Source organism: Tinamus guttatus, unplaced genomic scaffold (assembly GCF_059628265.1).
Source record: "Tinamus guttatus ecotype Peru unplaced genomic scaffold, ASM5962826v1 Tinamus_guttatus_pri_ptg000394l, whole genome shotgun sequence".
Lineage (NCBI taxonomy): Eukaryota > Metazoa > Chordata > Aves > Tinamiformes > Tinamidae > Tinamus > Tinamus guttatus.
Window position 1 is genome coordinate 981512 of NW_028288928.1, and position 17499 is coordinate 999010.

Here is a 17499-nt window from a genome sequence, read left to right on the forward strand (position 1 = left end):
GAAACAGCAGAGAGTTCACAACTAGGAAAAACTGAGCGTCCCAGAAGAAGTAGCTCCCCATGCTTGAACAGTGGTTCAAGACAGCCCAAGTTGAGTCATGCTGGTGGGACTAGCACAAGATCTGGAATTCTTTCCTGGCATATTCAACCTTCTTGACGTGAGAGGCTCCAAATACTCATGGATGTTGCTCCAAGCGCTTGGGTGAGCCCTCCACTGGTCTGTAGATCCATCTTGAGAACAGAATTTAATGCGTACATTATTTGGAATTTGTGGCTTATGAAGTTTATCAAGAAACAGGAGCCCGTTTCCAAACACAGAATCATTCTTTATGTGCCACCATGGCTCATTAAATGTAGGAGTCCACCAACGGGCATGTCCTCCTTCAAGGGAGCACCAGCAGGGACCTACATGCAGAAATTCACTGCAAATGTGTTTTTCACAGAGAAATAAAGCTGCAGGTAGACTTGCTCCCACAGAACAACAGGCACAATGTAATCACCCCGGCAAGGCACAGGCAGCGATACGGAATTTTTTGAGCTCCTCACATTGCGCCCGCAGTGAGGACGGCTGCCTGTATCCTCAGCAGCACCGACACTCTCCAGCAGATCCAGGGAAGGACACCTGGCTGAGACCAGCCAAGGAGCAAAGCCAGCAGGAAAAATAATAACAAAGTGCAGTTCGTAGGCAGCGGCGCATCCTGCTGAGCCTATGGAGCAGCACAGTGGCCACCTTCAACAAATGGGTTGTTTAGCAAACGCTGAAATCAGAGGAAACCACCCAAAGCCTGGAGTAAGCACAAGACTCAAAGGCAGTTGCTGACCACATGATCCCAGGGGTCCCCCAATGCAGGAGCTGCAATTTGATTTCACAAAACTGCAGAAATAAGAAACACAGCCAAAGAAAAGCAGTAGGACATGCAGAAAAGGTCAGTGTAATTTTTAGTGGGTGGCGCCTGGAAGAAGTATAGAGGAAGAAAAAAAAATTGAGGTAGCAAATGGCCAGAAAGAGGCTTGATGCTGTGAGCAAACATAGACACTGTTCTGCAGGGAACTGGATTTTGAAAGCAAGCAGGACAGGTCAGAGAAGCTCCCCTCCTAGCATCCACAAGCACATCGGCACTGAAATAAAGCTCAAGACCCTAGGCATTGGCCTAAACACTTGCAACGCAAGGGCCTAAATAAAGCTGAATTGATACTAGAATATCTGAAGAGAGAAACAAAAATACCAGCATAATTATTCCCAGCTTCGAGACCATGTTTTGGATATTGAGAAAGACAGAAAACTGCAGCGACTCAAACCCAAAGGGAAGATAAAAGGTTTCCAATTCCTTTGGGAAAACACTTCTCATTTCCTCCTGATACGGCCTGGGGACACTTCAGCAGTTCTCATATCTAGTCATACATTCCTCATAAAAACAAATCAAAACAGAAACAAAAACGGTGCTCCTGAAGAAAAGCCTTGACAAGAGTGTCAAGAAAAGAAGCAAAGAAAAGCCAAGTCTCTGAGAAATTCACACTATCCAATACGCAGCCAAAGTTTAGCAACGCCACAAAATATAGACTGTTTTTCAAGCCCATGGTGAGCCTCAAAAGTTCATTTTCTAAATTCAATTAGAAGCAGCTAATCCGAACGGTGAGTTCAGAACTGACTAGGCCGTGCTATTGAAATAAGCTGCTTAAGAGCACTGTGCCTTCAGGCCAAACTGTGAGAAAACTGCAATTCTGAGAAAAGCCACAAGGAGTGAGGGATTGAGCTGCTCACACAGCCCAGCCATCTCCCGTGAGAAGCAGCAGCTCTGCAGGGGGTTGCAAAGAAGAGAAGAATCGGCCTGTGCTTCAACTTGGTGCCATATCTGCTGCCAACACGGAGGATACGCTACATTCGGGAACATGGAGAGGAAACAGGATAATGTGACTCCCGAAAGAAAGCCCTATCAACTTTAACCAGTACAGTGGCTGCAAAGGAGCACCTGGCCTCACTAACCTACAAAAAAAATCCTAACTGCACCAAAATATAAGGTTAGAGGAAAAATCAGTTAATATAAATACTTTTAAAATAAAAATGTGTAATGATTATTTACATTTTTTTTAATTACCTACACATATTTTTCAAAGACCCTCAGTATGTGCAACATGTTGGGAAATCAAGGACAACTGGATAAAGATTTTTCATTGAAAAGGCAGAACCCTCTGTTTTCATGTCAGAAGGAATTGCTATGTCTGCCCAAAATAATGGATATCAGGGAAAGAAAGAAAAACACACAAGTAAATAAATAACTTTGCCTTTCTTTTTGTAACAAAATAACATTCAGGGAATAACTGAGAGGAAAAGGCAACTGAAGAATATATTATAAAAAAAAATAAGAAAAATGGTCATCTTTACTATGGCAAAAGATTCTTAGATAACCAGCACCTTATTGGGCCACAAAATTTTGTGATGCAATTCTAAAACTGAAAGAAGAATGTGAAGCAGAGAAGCGGATACATTTGCAAATAATACCAAATTTTGGTTGCTTAGCTCCCCCCTTTGATCACTGAGGCACTGCAGATGATAGAACATACATCTCTGGGACCTGAGAAAATTCAGGTTCAGTAAAAACAAATGCTTATCAAAAGTTACAGAAGTATAGAAAAAAAAAAAAAAAAAAGAAGAGAAATTTAGTATGTTTAGGAACTAAAAGCAACTTTGGATTAATAGGGAAAGGATCCTGGTACCATTTCAGAGAACTCAAAAAAAAAATGCATAATGTGGGGCTGCGGTGGAAAACAAACAAAAGGTTGGATCCATGAGGAATATGAGAGCATAATTTGAAAAATATTAAGCCTAGATATCTATGATTTGTTTTTACTTGGACTACTGAATGCCAAAATAGTCATTCCACTTATGATATTGCAGAATATGAGAACATCAAGATTAGAGTATAAGGTTTACAAAATTTATTTATACCTTGAAAAATAGGTAAATAAAAAGCAAATTCTTCTTTTTTCATATTTCTATATTACATATAAGAACATATAAAATAAAAATCAGACAGCTTACTGCTTTGGCCTGCTTTTTCTCATAACATTAAGAGAAGATACTTAATTAAAGCCCTATACATTAATAACCATCAAAGGAAAACAATATATAATTACACTAAAAAATAGTCTGCATTACCAAAACCAAGAAATCAGCAAAAAAAGTAAATTAATTATGGCAGTAGACATTTTTGCAAGCATATCCTGAATCACAGCAATCACTGTTACTGGCTGGAATATAAAGCCTCATTTCTAGCCAATTTCTAATTACTAAGAATTGCAACGGGCTTTCCAGGACAGCAGCTCTGCAGCTTCCTGAGCCTTCTCCTCAAGATGACCACTCTCAGCAGCTGCATATTGGACAAGGAAGATGAGATGCAGCACATAATTCAGAAAAACAGGAGTAGGGGTCTGCATTTTAGGTGGCCTGGAGGACACGGCTCCTGTTAAGGAACATATAGGCAATAATCTGTGAAACCCAGAGCGACACTGAGCTGAACAAACATATGAATCTACTTTAAGAGCTATTAATCTTATCCCCCGTAACTAAATTTAGGCATCTATAAATCCATCACCGAATCCCACCCTGAAGCCAGGGCAGGCTGAGTCCCCACTTGAAGCATCATCTAGCACATTTAGTCTCACACTCCTGGAGGGCAGCTTCCCCAGTTATCGTGAAATTATTTCCCTGCTCTTCTCAGAAGCAACTAGGTAAGAGAATTAATCTATTCAGGAGTTTCACTTTTCTTGAGAATGCATATTTAGTAAGAGATTGAGCATCCACAGCTTTGTGGATGGAAACAGACTAGAAGTTTGCCTTACTAAAATCAAATGCTCGAAGATAGCTAGACTTTGTAAAAATTTACAAAAAAATGTACAAATTTACTTGTACAAAGTAAAACCTCAAAACCAGTACCTCTACCTGAAATTATTATCTTGCCATCATAACTGTCACAGAAGAGGACAACAATTAAAATGTTTCAGACATCAGTTTGGATGGACTAGCTGTAAGTGCTGCCACATGATGCTTGTGAAACTAAGCCAAGATTTATCATAACCCATGGCATTTTATACACACACCTGGACAAACAACTGAAAAGCTACACTGTTAAAATGTACAGCTGTTTTTTTTTTCCCTCTCCCAGTGTGTATCAAAAGGGGTTTTTTTTGAGTTTTTTTTTCATGGAAAGAAAGACAGAGGTTCACACCTAAGGCAAAATCTACCTTGTCAAAAAGAAATCAGAGCTCATGTTGAGAGAGTGTGTTGATTTGAGAGCTGTGTTGATTTGAATATGCCTGTCTAAAAGTCATTTTATTATTTAAAAATCCTGTTCCTTATACACCGACATTTATAAACAACCTCCTGGGGTAGAAGCAAAGCAATGGCGGGGGAGGAGGAAGGGGGCTGGAGGGAGAATTCAACAGAATACTCAAAAACATTAAGAGAGCTCAGCCCAAATTCCCGCCACGGAACTGGGGGTACCTGGGGAGCAAGAGTCCTGTGGCTGATGGAGAGGGTGATACGGAGCTTAGCCAGGCTCCGCTGCCGTTCGGATCTACTCCTCACACTCATAGGAAATGGGTACCCAACAGAGAAGTGGCAAACAGAAATAGAAGCAGAAAATGCCTATGACCTACCACTCGTTAGCACAAGCCTATTCACTGGGAACTGCTTGCTAGTAGATAGCTGATTGCTCATTGAAAAGCAATGATGATATCAGCAATAAAGTACAAATTGAAACAGATGAGCTGTTGCAGCCTAGCAGCTTCTTATTTTAATTAGCAAATATTTATTTATCTCAACGTCTCCCTTATCCTCAATATGTTTGTAGTAGAAAGGAAAAGTAATTCTGGGCAATAAGGCTGATATTTAGTTACATGGAATATTCTACAAACACGCACATTACAAATAAACTCAATCTCAAATCAGTGTGTTGGGACTAATTTTAGGACTTGAGTTTTATCCAAAGAAAGAGCACGGAAAATTCTGACATACACAGTTCTGTCTCCAAGCAGAGACTAGAAAGGGCAAAAGAAGGCAAAAGGGTATTTGCACAACAAGCTGGGGGGTTGGGAGACTGGGGACAGGAATGAAGGGGGTGGATTTTTTTTTTTTTTTGACAAGGGTATTTGTAAAACTTAAATTTTAATGAAAATTATAAAAAGTGTGTTTTTTAGAGATATGGTTATTTGGACTCTATTCCACTCACACAAGTCTGTGTTAACAATATTTTCTACAAGGACAAGAAATTCAGAGGAACGCAGTAACTCCAGGAACCAAAAAGTTTTGAGAAACAGAGAAAGAAGAAAAGAGAAAACGGAATTCTAAAAAAGACTTGATTACCTTTTTATAAAATGACAGAAACAAAAATAACTGTTTTTTTTCATGTCTAAGGAGTACTGCCAGAGAGCAACACTCCAAACCAGTGCAGGCAAGGCCAGAGGATGTCCTGCTCCACTGAGCTGTGTTGCTTGGAGACAGGGTTAGGGAAACACAAAGGAAAAAGCCAAAAGATTAACAGGGATGACAAGTATTCCCATATTTGACAGTCAAACCAGATGACATTTCAACTCAGGAGAACTATAACCCAAATAATTTTTCAACATGAATGTTAGAACTCCTTGGGGAAAACACTGCTTGCTAGAATACCTAGGACATGAAAATAAATAGTGTCACCATAGTTTCTAGTGCTCTGACCCAAGGACTTCTTTTATCCCTACTTTCTATCCCAAGCATCTTGATACTAATTACAAAACAGGTCTTTTGTGAAGAGTTAGATACTGAGTGAGCCTAAGTGATCCTAAAGGATATATATATATATATATAAGACACTGTAAGAAAGAATAAAAGGATAAGAAAAGAAAAAAGGAAAAAAAAAAGCCAAAGATATACCACCTTTCTTCTCCACACAAAATTTCACATATAAACAGGAATGTCTTATTGTATGCTTTGGTGATGGGTAACATTATACACAGAGTTTTCTTACTTTTCTTTATTTCCATAATAGAGAGACCAGTGAAGGAGAGTTAGGTCTTCAGGGGATACCGAGTCTTATATCCTGACCTAGGTGGTAAGCGATAGTCATGACTCTACTGGGTTCCTCAACTAAAAGCCTTTGCATGCTTCATTTTTACTCAGCTACCCTGACACCTGAATGACAGCTTCATTTTTGGACAAGAGAAAGACCAAAGTGGAGCTTCTAAGCAATACGAATTTTCTAGTGTCTTGCTTTTCAAATGGCAAGCTAGGTCCTCATGAAGGACCCCATTCATTAGAGCAGGCCAAAATAGTCTTTTTCATTTCATATTTAGTCAGCAAAGAGAAACTTATTAGCATAGCATGATGACCTGTCCATAATAACGGAAACATGTAATTCCAGTGCTCCAATTACTCCAGTAGTTGTCTGAGAAATATCAGAATAAGGATATCCTGGAGCCACAACGAACAAGCTTTGAGACCCACATTAGGACTGCCTCTGGAATAAACAGCAACACTGACAACACTGACAATCTGTGATATTTAAATCTTTGGGAAAATGTACTATTAGCATTTTAAAAGAGAATAGTTTCATCAGCAAATAAAGAAAAGTAATTCCACTGCAGTTGGTGGAAGAACTTGTGACCTTCAGAGGGCAAGTTTACCCACAGTCTTCTTCACTGCTAGTTCTTGTTCATAAAATTTACCTCTCCAGAGGTTGAAAATGAGCATAGGAACAGTGTCAGATGTTATCATAGTTTCAACAAAGCCGCTAAACAATAAACATCAAGAACTGCGTGTAGAACATACTTGTAAACTTCATATAAACACGGATGTTAACAGCACCCTCGTTCCTCATACTACTGTCACAATCTAAGTACAACAATGAAGACACTTATTCATAGGACTTAGAAGCTATTAAAACATAGGAGTATGATTAGCAATGTTAAAAAATGCTGAATTCTGTTAAAAAGAATAACTAAGACAAAATTATTAACAGCCTATGTGATACTGTTGTGATATAAGTTATATCATTTCCAAATAAAGGGCATTTTATTTTATTTTCAAATGAAGCAAAATGAGAAGCTATTCAGAGATTGTTGGTTTTCCAAGTAACAGACTATGTACAGGTTTCAAGATTAGCGCTGTAATTGTTCCATACCGTGAAGCTGTTGTTGACATTTTTTGTGCTTGATTCAGCTACACTGGCATCTGACAGGTCAACTTCGTCAAATATTAGAGACTGCGAATAGAAAAGAACACAAAACATTAAATACTGTCTGAATCCCCTTCAACTAAGCTTTTTAATCACTGCTTTCATTTTCTCATGTCCCTTCCAACTGGAAAATAAAAATAGAAATAAAAATTGGAAGAAAAAAAAGACCAGACTGCTGGACATAAAACCTTGAAATTCTAAATTTATTAATTCAAGTCAACAATATGGTGCTATAATAGGAGGAAATGGAGCTGAAGGGTATCAAGAGATCCCTTCCACTCCTCTGTTTGCTGCTCCAGTAACAGAAACAGAGCCATCTCTAGACACCCCAGCCCCTGGCAAAGGATTAGGCATCTTTGGATAAAACTCCTGATGACTCAAAAAAAGCAAAGGGAAGACCGACAAAATCACCTTGCTCTTTCAGTGCTTGAGGAGAGTAAGAGCTTCAGGTAGAGGAGCAGCCACTAGATGTTGGTCGGGGTCCTGAAGCACCTGCAGCTCCCACGAGTCGCCGGCAGCTACAAAATGGCGCGGCCTGCGCCGGCCAACAGGCCCAAACGCTCCCCCTTCAGAGCATGAGGGGGAGGGAGGAATGCCCTTCAGGACCACGGAAACATTCCCACCCCCGATTTTCCCAGTGACAATTCCCTTCAATGAGAAACAGCTTTTTTTTTTTTTTTCCCCCCCCCTTGCAAATCAATTCTGGTAAAAAAGCTTCCCCAATTTCATGTAACCTTTCACATCCGTTTAAGAACAGCATGAGCATTAGGCTACAAGAGTCTGACTGGAATTTGGTCAGAAGGATAATTTTTGAACAATAGCTGATTTTTACTTTCTTCGGAATAGAAGATTTGTCTGAGAGCGCCTTCACCCCAGAACAACACTCAGATCAACGTATTATTTTTCTAAGCAGTCTAAAAAGGTTAAAAGAACAACGATAAAATAGATTTAAAAAACAAAGGAGGATCACCACCCCTCCTTGGTGGGAGGTAATTTAGCTAATCACATCTTACACTTTTTTTTTAACTAAGCAATCACTAATAAACCATTAAATTATTATTATTGCAATTATAAACCAAAACAAAATTGCATTTAGCAATAAATGGCATTAATTGGTAGTATCACAGAATTACCTTTGAATCCTTAGCATAGTAAAGGGTACGACCTCGAAGTTTGAAATAACGCTTTTTCCACCTCTGGAAAGAACTGGTTTGCTTCAGTAGTAATCCTTCTTTTATGCTTGTCTGAAAAATACATTAAAACAAGGTACACGAGGTAAATACATATCTAAATGCGTAACTATGCAGATGAAAGTTAAGTTTTAAAATATATGTTACACCTCATATAATTGTCAATTTTAATCTGTATCTATTCATATTAAATCCAGACTAATGCTCTGGCCAAGCAGACTATTCATAGCTATTTTTAAAATAATGACAGTGTTGGCAAAATGCTGATTTTACACATGCAATAAAAAGGCATGTGCAGAGACATATAATTACTGTGGCAATTAATACAAAATAATTCAATTGTTTGGATAGCTGCAAAACTGCAAACGTTAAAGAGAGCAATAACTGAGCGTGGCACAATTCAGGGGAAAAAAAATTGCCAAGAGCAATCCCCACATGGCTATTTGCAGTTCCAGAATCTGATTATGTTCAACAGGAATACAATTTCCCCACAGGCCCTCGTTCAACAAGGTACTTAAACTTGTGTCTGATTCAAGGACATGAATCATGCCTCTGAAATGGACAGCATGATCCAATATGCTGAAAGTTATGCACGACTTCAAGCACCTTGCCCAACCGAGGCCTTAAGCACAAAATCAGCTTGCAAATGGGCTTAATCATTTTATGGAAAGTGTGGGAGCAATAATAGCCAGGGGCATTCTTGCTAGGCAAATATTTTTAGTGAAAAAAGAAACAGATTCACCAGGCTCATCCTAACTATCCCACTGCAATGCAAATCCTACCTCCACAGAGCTGATTTACTGAGATCAGCAAAATACAAATTAGCGTATTTTAGATGTGTGCTGCTTTTGACAGCAGCATGTGTGGGATTCCTCATGCAACTGATTACACAAATTCTCCATTTAACTGGATGAAATGATGTGATAGAGCATTTTAGTCCTGTGTCTTGAAAACCATTTTCTTCAACTTTGAAGCACACAATGGCTGTTAGAAAAAGCAAGTACCTTTGGATATTATATTCCAAAACATTCTCTAAAACACAATATTCCCAGTTTGTACTGAAACAATGTGATGCACGTCTAAAAATACAATTTCTACACAACAGGACACAAAGGCCATTTTGCAGTTATTCTAAACTCCTTGAGGACCTAAGATCTGACTGCAAGTTCATAGATACATTCTTCTTTAAGCAGATTTCAAATTCTCCTTATGTAATAAAAATATAGGAAGAGCAGAAAGCCTTTTCATCTTCCTCCCATTTCCTTTAAATGGGAAACATCATCATTATGTGCATACATAGCACCCTTCATTTAGAGATTCCTAATGTAATAAACGAAAAATATGGTGCAGAGATGAGAAAGCAATCGAATTAATGCATTCTAGAAAGCACCCCTCTCCGATGAGACATCGGAGATGAAAGTTGGGATTTATCTGATTTTACTTCACAGCGATGCCAAACGATACATCCAGCCAGCATCCTGGGTGGCGCAGGGGTAGTAATTCCCAGCTGAAAGGGAGCGCAGAGCATTCTTAACACACGCAATTTTATCATTGCCTGCAATTTTCTGACCAGACCCTAAGATAAGCTATTTTTTCCACACGGTGTAAATAGATTTAATCAGCTAGCAATCCTGCCCGTTGTAAATACGAGCGCATATTGGAAGCTGTTTGCCGTAGCCACGCGGCGCTCGTGCTTCGCGCGGCGCCCTCAGACTGCTGCGCTCCACGGCACAGGATGGGAGGGCAGGACGTGGGGGTCACGGTCCAGAAGAAGAACACAGAAAATCAGATCAAAAGGGAGCAGCGCACCAGATAAACAGTGAACATGGAGTTACTGATAAAAAAATCCCAAGTGGAAGGAAATCCATGTTCGCTACTGTATACTGCACATAACAAGCAAAATCTGAACTCTGCAATTCCTGAAATGCTCAGTATAACCTAAGTGTGGTCCAGGAATACAAATCTCCTTAAGCCTAGAGCTTACTGCTCACTAAACATTAAATTTAACCCTTCCATGTCATTTTTATGCCTGCAAATACTATTTGCCTTTGTTGAACCCATTAAAACACCAGGATGCCTAAGATCAAACTAAGTACTTCAAAATTAAAATCGTTTAGCAAGTGAGCCCTGCAAAAATAACTCCCTGAAATCGGCAACAAATAGCCATGCCACCTCTTCAGAATGTATTTCTATATTAAAACAGTAGAAAAACGCTGGATTGGTAAATGTTCCCCAAGAAATACAAGAATTCTTCATGAAATACATATCCCAAGCTTCCTCTTTATGACCAATACAGAGAGCGTACTGAGGTTTAAGCATCGAACACAGCCAATTCCAAGGCTGCAGAAACCACATCCAAGCATCAGGTTTGGGCTCCCGTTCTTCAGTTAACCTCATTTAATCCCTAAAACGTGCAGGAAACCTCAAACTGCCAACCAAGTTGTTAGCTCTTCTGCTAATACTGCCGTCCTGAACGGGCACCCAGGTCACAGCCCTTGCAGTGACTTCAGGTGAGAGGGAACCTCTCCCCACCATCGAATCCAGGTCCCTGTTATCACACACACACAGGTCACGGAAAGTGTTTCAGACACTGATGAGGCTGCGGCTGCACCTGCACAGAGCAGCCAGGACTTTTCCTCGCACAACTGCAATTAAGATGTTGCTCCAAGTTCTCACTCTTCTGATTATGAGAAACCTTCCTCTAATTAATCTCAGCTGGACATTAAATCTCAAGCATAAGCAACAACCATTGCCAATTATATTAACTTCTTTCCTGCTGTAAATTAGGAGAGATTTAATGTGCAAATCCCACAATCCCAGGCTCCTTCACACCTTTGCAGAATCACCTCTCATCTGCTTGGCCAAGCCTCTCATTTCCCCCTGCAACAACCTGTTAAAAACCAGCAATACAGCATCACACCACCAGAAGGCAGCTATAATAAAGGCAAAAATTTTAGGCATACAGCAAAAGCGCAGAATTAACATAACATCTACTATAACAATAATGAAAGGTTGCATTATCGATAAGCTTGACTGTGTTTTCAACTCAAAATAAAATGAATCACTAACGACTTTTACTACTTTAGCCATAAACAACTAGGGAAATGATCCACACAATTGCAGTCACAACATCGCAGGGCTACAGAGCCCCAGTCACAGGCCACTTGGCTGCTATTTCAAACCTCTGGACAGTCCTGCTCCCCCCACCTTCATATAGAGAGAAGTCACTGCAAAAGGTGGCTAAAACCATTCAGGGGACAGAGCAAAAACTGCACATCCTCACCCAGCAGGTAGCAAATTGTAGAATTTGCTATCACAGAAGACTGCAGAGGGGATCCGTAACAGCGAGATCGAAACAGGATTACACAAATTCAAGGGCAACACGTGCAGCTAAGGCCCCTCTCATGTCCCATGAGGAAGTGCTACGGGACTGGCTACTTGATGGCCAAACTCACGTGCTCTTCATTACCTGCCGTTCCTCCGGTTCAGGAGCAAACTCCAACGCAGCAGGACGTGCGTTACGATGTTGGGTTTTATTTCCCCTCAGTTTGACAGTATCTGTTTTGTTTTAGAGGTTGTAGGAGTATCCAGGCCCTCATGGCCTTCACTTACCACAGTATTTAAAACTTGGGTTGTTGATAAACCAGGGCACAAATTAAAAAAAAAAAAAAAAAAGAGAGAGAGAGCGAAATAAAGCAAACCTTGACTGTTTTAAACTATGGGGGGCTTTTGCTTATTTACACAGTCTACTCAACTCTGGCTAAAGGCAGACACAATCCTCAACATGTTACCTGGTAAAGTCTTGCTGTTCTTATTAACTAAGAGCCCCTTAAAATATTCAAAGTGTTTGCTAGATTGAAAATGACACTCGTCATTAAAAAAGTGACGATCAAACTCTCAGATTTGATTAAAAGTCTGACCTGGGAATCCCAAGCTCACGGTTTGCTTGACAATCACAGCGTAGCAGCTCCCATTACTGCCACTTAGGCTGACAGATATTTCATTAGCGGTGTCAAAATAAAAATGGATTTTATCTGCGGAGAATAAAAGCTTCATCAGCTGCTCAGTACAAAGTTACATTTCTATTGAGGATTCTTAATGATAGTGAAGAAACTCACATTTCAGAAAACAAACCAAGAGCACTTACGAATTAATATGGCTAAAAACACTCATAATAAAAAATATCAAAAATCCATACAATCAAACTGGCTATAAAACTGCTTCATTTTTAGGAAAATCTTTAAAAAATAAGCACTAACAAAAAACTGATCACTCAGTGCAACCTGTTCCATTAACTGGAGCTCCTGAATGGAGCTGCCACAGGCTGCACTGCAAATACGTTCTCCAGGTTACAACCAGATGCCACCAGTGACAGGGAAATCACAACACGTTGCAAAAGCCACATGGGCAGTCTGTCACTGTTGGTAACACCTATACCCACACAGGTTTGGGGTTTTGTTTTAAAGAAAGCCGAGCCAGCTTTGCAAGCTACCCAAAATTTCACAATAAAAACCAGCCACCTCCACTTCCACCACAATACTAACCCATGACTAAGCACCACAATTTTGTGTAATGGCAAAAACACCAGCATATTCTACCAAAGTTTTCTTTCTATTCTGTGTTTTGGGGAAGGGGTTCCTGTAACTACAATATAAGGTAGAGCAGTAAAACACGAAGCAAATATAGAAATTGTTCTGCAATTTCCTAATAAAAATATGTTGATAATTAGGAGCTATTCAGTTACCACACTGATCTAAAAATGGAAATTAAACCATGCATCAAAAGAAAAGGATATTACCATATTAGGATGCAACACTATACTGGAAATTAAAAAAAAATGTATTACACTGAGCTTGATATGACACTGAGAGTCAGAAAAACAACTTTATCTACAGTTGAGGTATTTAAATTCTCAATTGCCATCCATGTATAAAAGGTTGATTTCAGTCTTTATTCTCATTAATCAGAGGAAGGAAAATCAGCTGTAAAATAAGAGATAAAACACTTTGCAGAACTAAGTGCCAAAGACCTAGGAGTTTGGGTGTTACTTCCCTGAGTGTTATTTCACAACAGAGCCAGCTCCAGTCTTAGAGTAGTATTTTGCAGCTACTGCTTGGAGCTTCAATAGCTGCTCATTTTAAATTACACATACCCTGAGCAGAAGGATTTAAAACAACTAAGTCCAGCTTTTTGAGACAGAAGAATGTAAACCTCATGTATCCAGAGAAATAGAGGACAAAAAATACAAAATATAATAAGCATTCAAATAATTCTGATGGCAACATGTTTTTTTTTTTCCTTACCAGAGTTATTTAGCTCTTGGTGTGGACTTGCAATGACACTCAACTTTTGCTGTTCTATAAAGTTCTATGTAGTACAGGGTGCAGGTTCAAAATAAACCATTAGAAACAAGATGCCTTCCACAGCCAAACACACACAAAAAATCCCATTACATTTCCAGAGAAAAAAGCAAACTGTTTCCATAACCCTATCTACTGCTATTATGCAAATAATATTTGATCAATTACTTGAGGAAATTACAAAAGCAGCTTGGAACAAAAGTATATTAAGCACTGCTTCAAACTTTAAGCAATTCTTTCTTTAGAATAAATTCTAAATTAAACCTGTCATAACAAACCTTCTGCGTTTTACTTATTGCAGTTTTATTTTTTTTTCCTCTGAGAGTGTTTAAACAAATTCCACGGATGATGTCAGAACTCCTAGGAGCTACGTTTGCTAGAAAAGAGCCTACGCAGAACAACTTAAAGCTTGCCAATCCCCAGGGAAAGCTGCAGAACAACCAATTTCCTTCTCGGAGGCATTTTGCACACCTCTACCTGACATTTGACAAATGAGTTAGGAAAGGTAGAAAGCTTTCAGCGACAAAATAGAAACAAGCCCAGGAATATCTGTACACACGCAATCTCCGGGAACATCAATGTTACATGCAAATGGGTTTCAAAAAAGCACATTCTTGGAATCTTTACATTTATTCACTTCTTGAGAGAGATGAAAAATGACACAACAGCATTCCCCCGATACATACTCACTCTTAAACCTTTTCTAAATTACCCGTTACTATTAGGAAGCAATCTGTCACTGCGGTTGATATCTTACTATCTACTCAAGCCTGTACAGGCAAATGGCCAACAATTTCATAGCCCTGCAATCTGCAGACTCCTCATGTGCTTAAAATTATAAGAAAAAAGTTTATTAGCTTAATATCATGGGGTTTTTTTGATTTTTATAGAATGTTTCCTTTCATTGCAGATACAGAGATTTAATCTAATTCGGAAGTTGTGCTGCATTTTAAGTTTATATTGGCCTCAATTTTGTTTCACTCGATGGCACATGAAATCCTGGATGCCTATTTATCATGTTTTGAATTACATTTTCTAGTATTTTTCTCCTTACAACCTTAGCTTAATAGTCTACTGGAATAGTTAATTCACTAAAAACCGTAATTCCATAAGAACTCGTGGGCAGGGGTATCTTGTTTACACAAACATCTCTTTGCTATGAGGAGGGAAACACTAACAAACATCCAACTACCGAGAAAGGCAACTCTATGTGAGGAGACTAGGAACCTCATTGGAGCAGCCCCAGCACAATTATTCTGGCGAATTACACAACAGAAAAAGCAACGTAGAGCAACAGGCAGACAGAAGAGCTGAAGTAACACACTGTGCCAAACCCCATCGAAGGGCCCACACACCACGTACCTTACTGCAATGCGATGTGACGAGGGGCAGCCCAGATTTTATTATATGAAAAAAATTGCTTTGAAAGGCTTTTGTTTCTGACAAAAAACTCGAATTTTGGAATTTTCAACTTCACTGCAAAGCTCCCGTATAGCTTCACTCCCTTGGAAACTTATGGTTACATGTCACAGGCTCAAATAATTCTCATCTACATCATTTAGAGAAAGCAGAAATATCAGTTGAACATGCTTCGGATCTGATCTGTTCCCAGCTTGATTACACTGAATTTGTGCATGACCTAGGACAAACCAGATATTGCGGGTTCTTTGGCCTGCAGACTGCAATATGCCATCTTTACTCCCCTCTCAAAGAGCCTGGTTGGGATTTTTCACCATTTTATTTTAAACATTTCAATTTAACTAAACTGATTCATGAATTTGTGTGGAAGAACCACACAATCCCAATGTTTTTATATCAGAAAAAGAGAGTAAAAGTTGAAGAGCACAGAATTTCAAACTCCAATGCTGAGTTTAGCCAATCCCCAAACCATCTATGGATGGGAGCAACAACGGGAGTCCTAAAATCATAGCTGCAGGATAACAAAGTGTTTTGAAGCCAGGAATCATTTCCAACCTTTTTAACATTGGCACTCTTCAGTTAATATGGGCTCTGTAGATGTAGGTTACACATACTCAGAACCAAAGAGCATAGTTCCTAGAGAATCACATAATCGCTGAGGTTGTAAGGGACCTCTGGAGATCATCTAGCCCAAGCCCCCGGGTCTAGCAAGGGCAGCCAGGACTGGATCCAGGTTACCTAGACTGCTTTGAAGTTTGGGAATTGTTTCCCTGGGAATTCCAGTGAGTACTTCTCATGTGAGCAGTAATGATCAGCTATTACCTGAAGACACTTGCTCAACAAAATAAGAGGTAATTTCTCTTTAAAAAACAGATTTGAACATAGCAACGTCCAGATTCTAACAGTTAATAAACCTCATCCTCTATCGTCCTGCACTTTTGTTAGCTCTAAAAGCAAAATTCCCTGCAGCAAAAGCTCCACCTTATTCTAAGCGTGTTTTCTTTCTTTCTTTCTTTCTAAAAAAAACCTTACAATTATTATTAAGTTACCACTTACGCAATGTCTGGAACTCATATTGTCAGCAAAATCTCAGTTCCAGTTACTGTATTTTACATAGTAGTAGGTTATTAAGTTTCATATAATTATTAGGTAAATATTTTATAGCTTGGTGTGTTTTGGAGGAAAATAAAGAACAGTCGGTGATTAAGTACAAGATGAGTACTAAACAGATCTGAAGTTTGCTTTCCGGTCAGCTTCCAATTTACTTTGTAATCTTTTGTAGGTCACTAACTCACTGCACTTTGATTCTGAACACACAGGAAAAAAGAATAATACTTCTCCACCTCAAGAAGATGCTACGCCGATTCTTTCACTTTTTCACATAAAAATACTGCACAATATGATCATGTACCTGTTCAGCTACTATACTTTTAGGATATAGACTCTACCAGAAGAGTTTTGATGAACTGCCCGAATTGCCCCTCTTTTAACAACAGGAGAGGGTCTGAGATGCTTCTAGCTTTTTCTAGCACTTCTCTTACTAAAATTCTATTTCTTTTCTCCCAGTCTTTAGTAGCAACCACAGTGGAAGCAGGATTCTCACATTACAAGCAGAGAGGAAATTCTCTCTTCGGAGACTATGAGATTGGAAAGCAGAAGAATAACATACTTTAGATCCTCCCTTCCCCTCTTGTTTATTGCCAGGAAATAAGGGCCTGTAATTACTTTTGAATTCGCATTCTCTTTGTGACCAGGCTCATTCACGTACATACTATTTTCTCTCATTCAGAAATCCCAGTAAAGCTTCTTCCAGAATACACATCTCTGACTGGAAAAGGGCACATCGGTAACTCCCCAAATTTTATAGTGTGGCTCATGCTCCTCTATCCTCTAAGAAATGCTCCTACTCTATATTTTAACACTTGAATTGCAAAATCCAGCAAAATGCCTCATTTCAGTCCCTGCTAAAATCATGGAGTGAGTCTTCTTGAAACACATTTCTGGGAACATGAAAGAGAAGGACGAAATGGCACAGATGTACCCAACTCCTGAGCAACCTGAATGCTTTCTAAGGTAACACGACAGAATTTGTGGATGAAGGAGGAGCAGTGGATGTCACACACACCAACTTTTGCAGGGTTCTCAACGCCTTTTTTTCTGGTTGTTCTAAATACACAAGTATCAAAAATAGAGGAACAAGCTCCCAAACACATTCCTCTCCTTCCCTCCCTCAGACTGTTGGCTGAAAACAGGGTCAGGATAAACTGAAAATTTTGATTTCAGCTCCTGGAAAAGTTTTTAACTAGGAAAGTTAAAACAT

General features: G+C 39.3%; 1 protein-coding gene across 2 annotated transcripts in view; it reads right to left on the reverse strand.

Annotated features, from left to right (window-relative positions):
• DGKH (diacylglycerol kinase eta) overlaps positions 1-17499 on the reverse strand; it is a 141741-nt gene that overhangs the window by 60393 nt on the left and 63849 nt on the right. For both annotated transcript variants that reach the window (XM_088530944.1, XM_088530945.1), the window contains 2 exons: positions 8344-8454; positions 7157-7237 (listed from right to left, as the gene is read on the reverse strand). The gene's annotated coding sequence lies outside the window, so the exon portion shown is untranslated. Of the gene's footprint in view, positions 1-7156; positions 7238-8343; positions 8455-17499 lie in introns of those variants that run through there.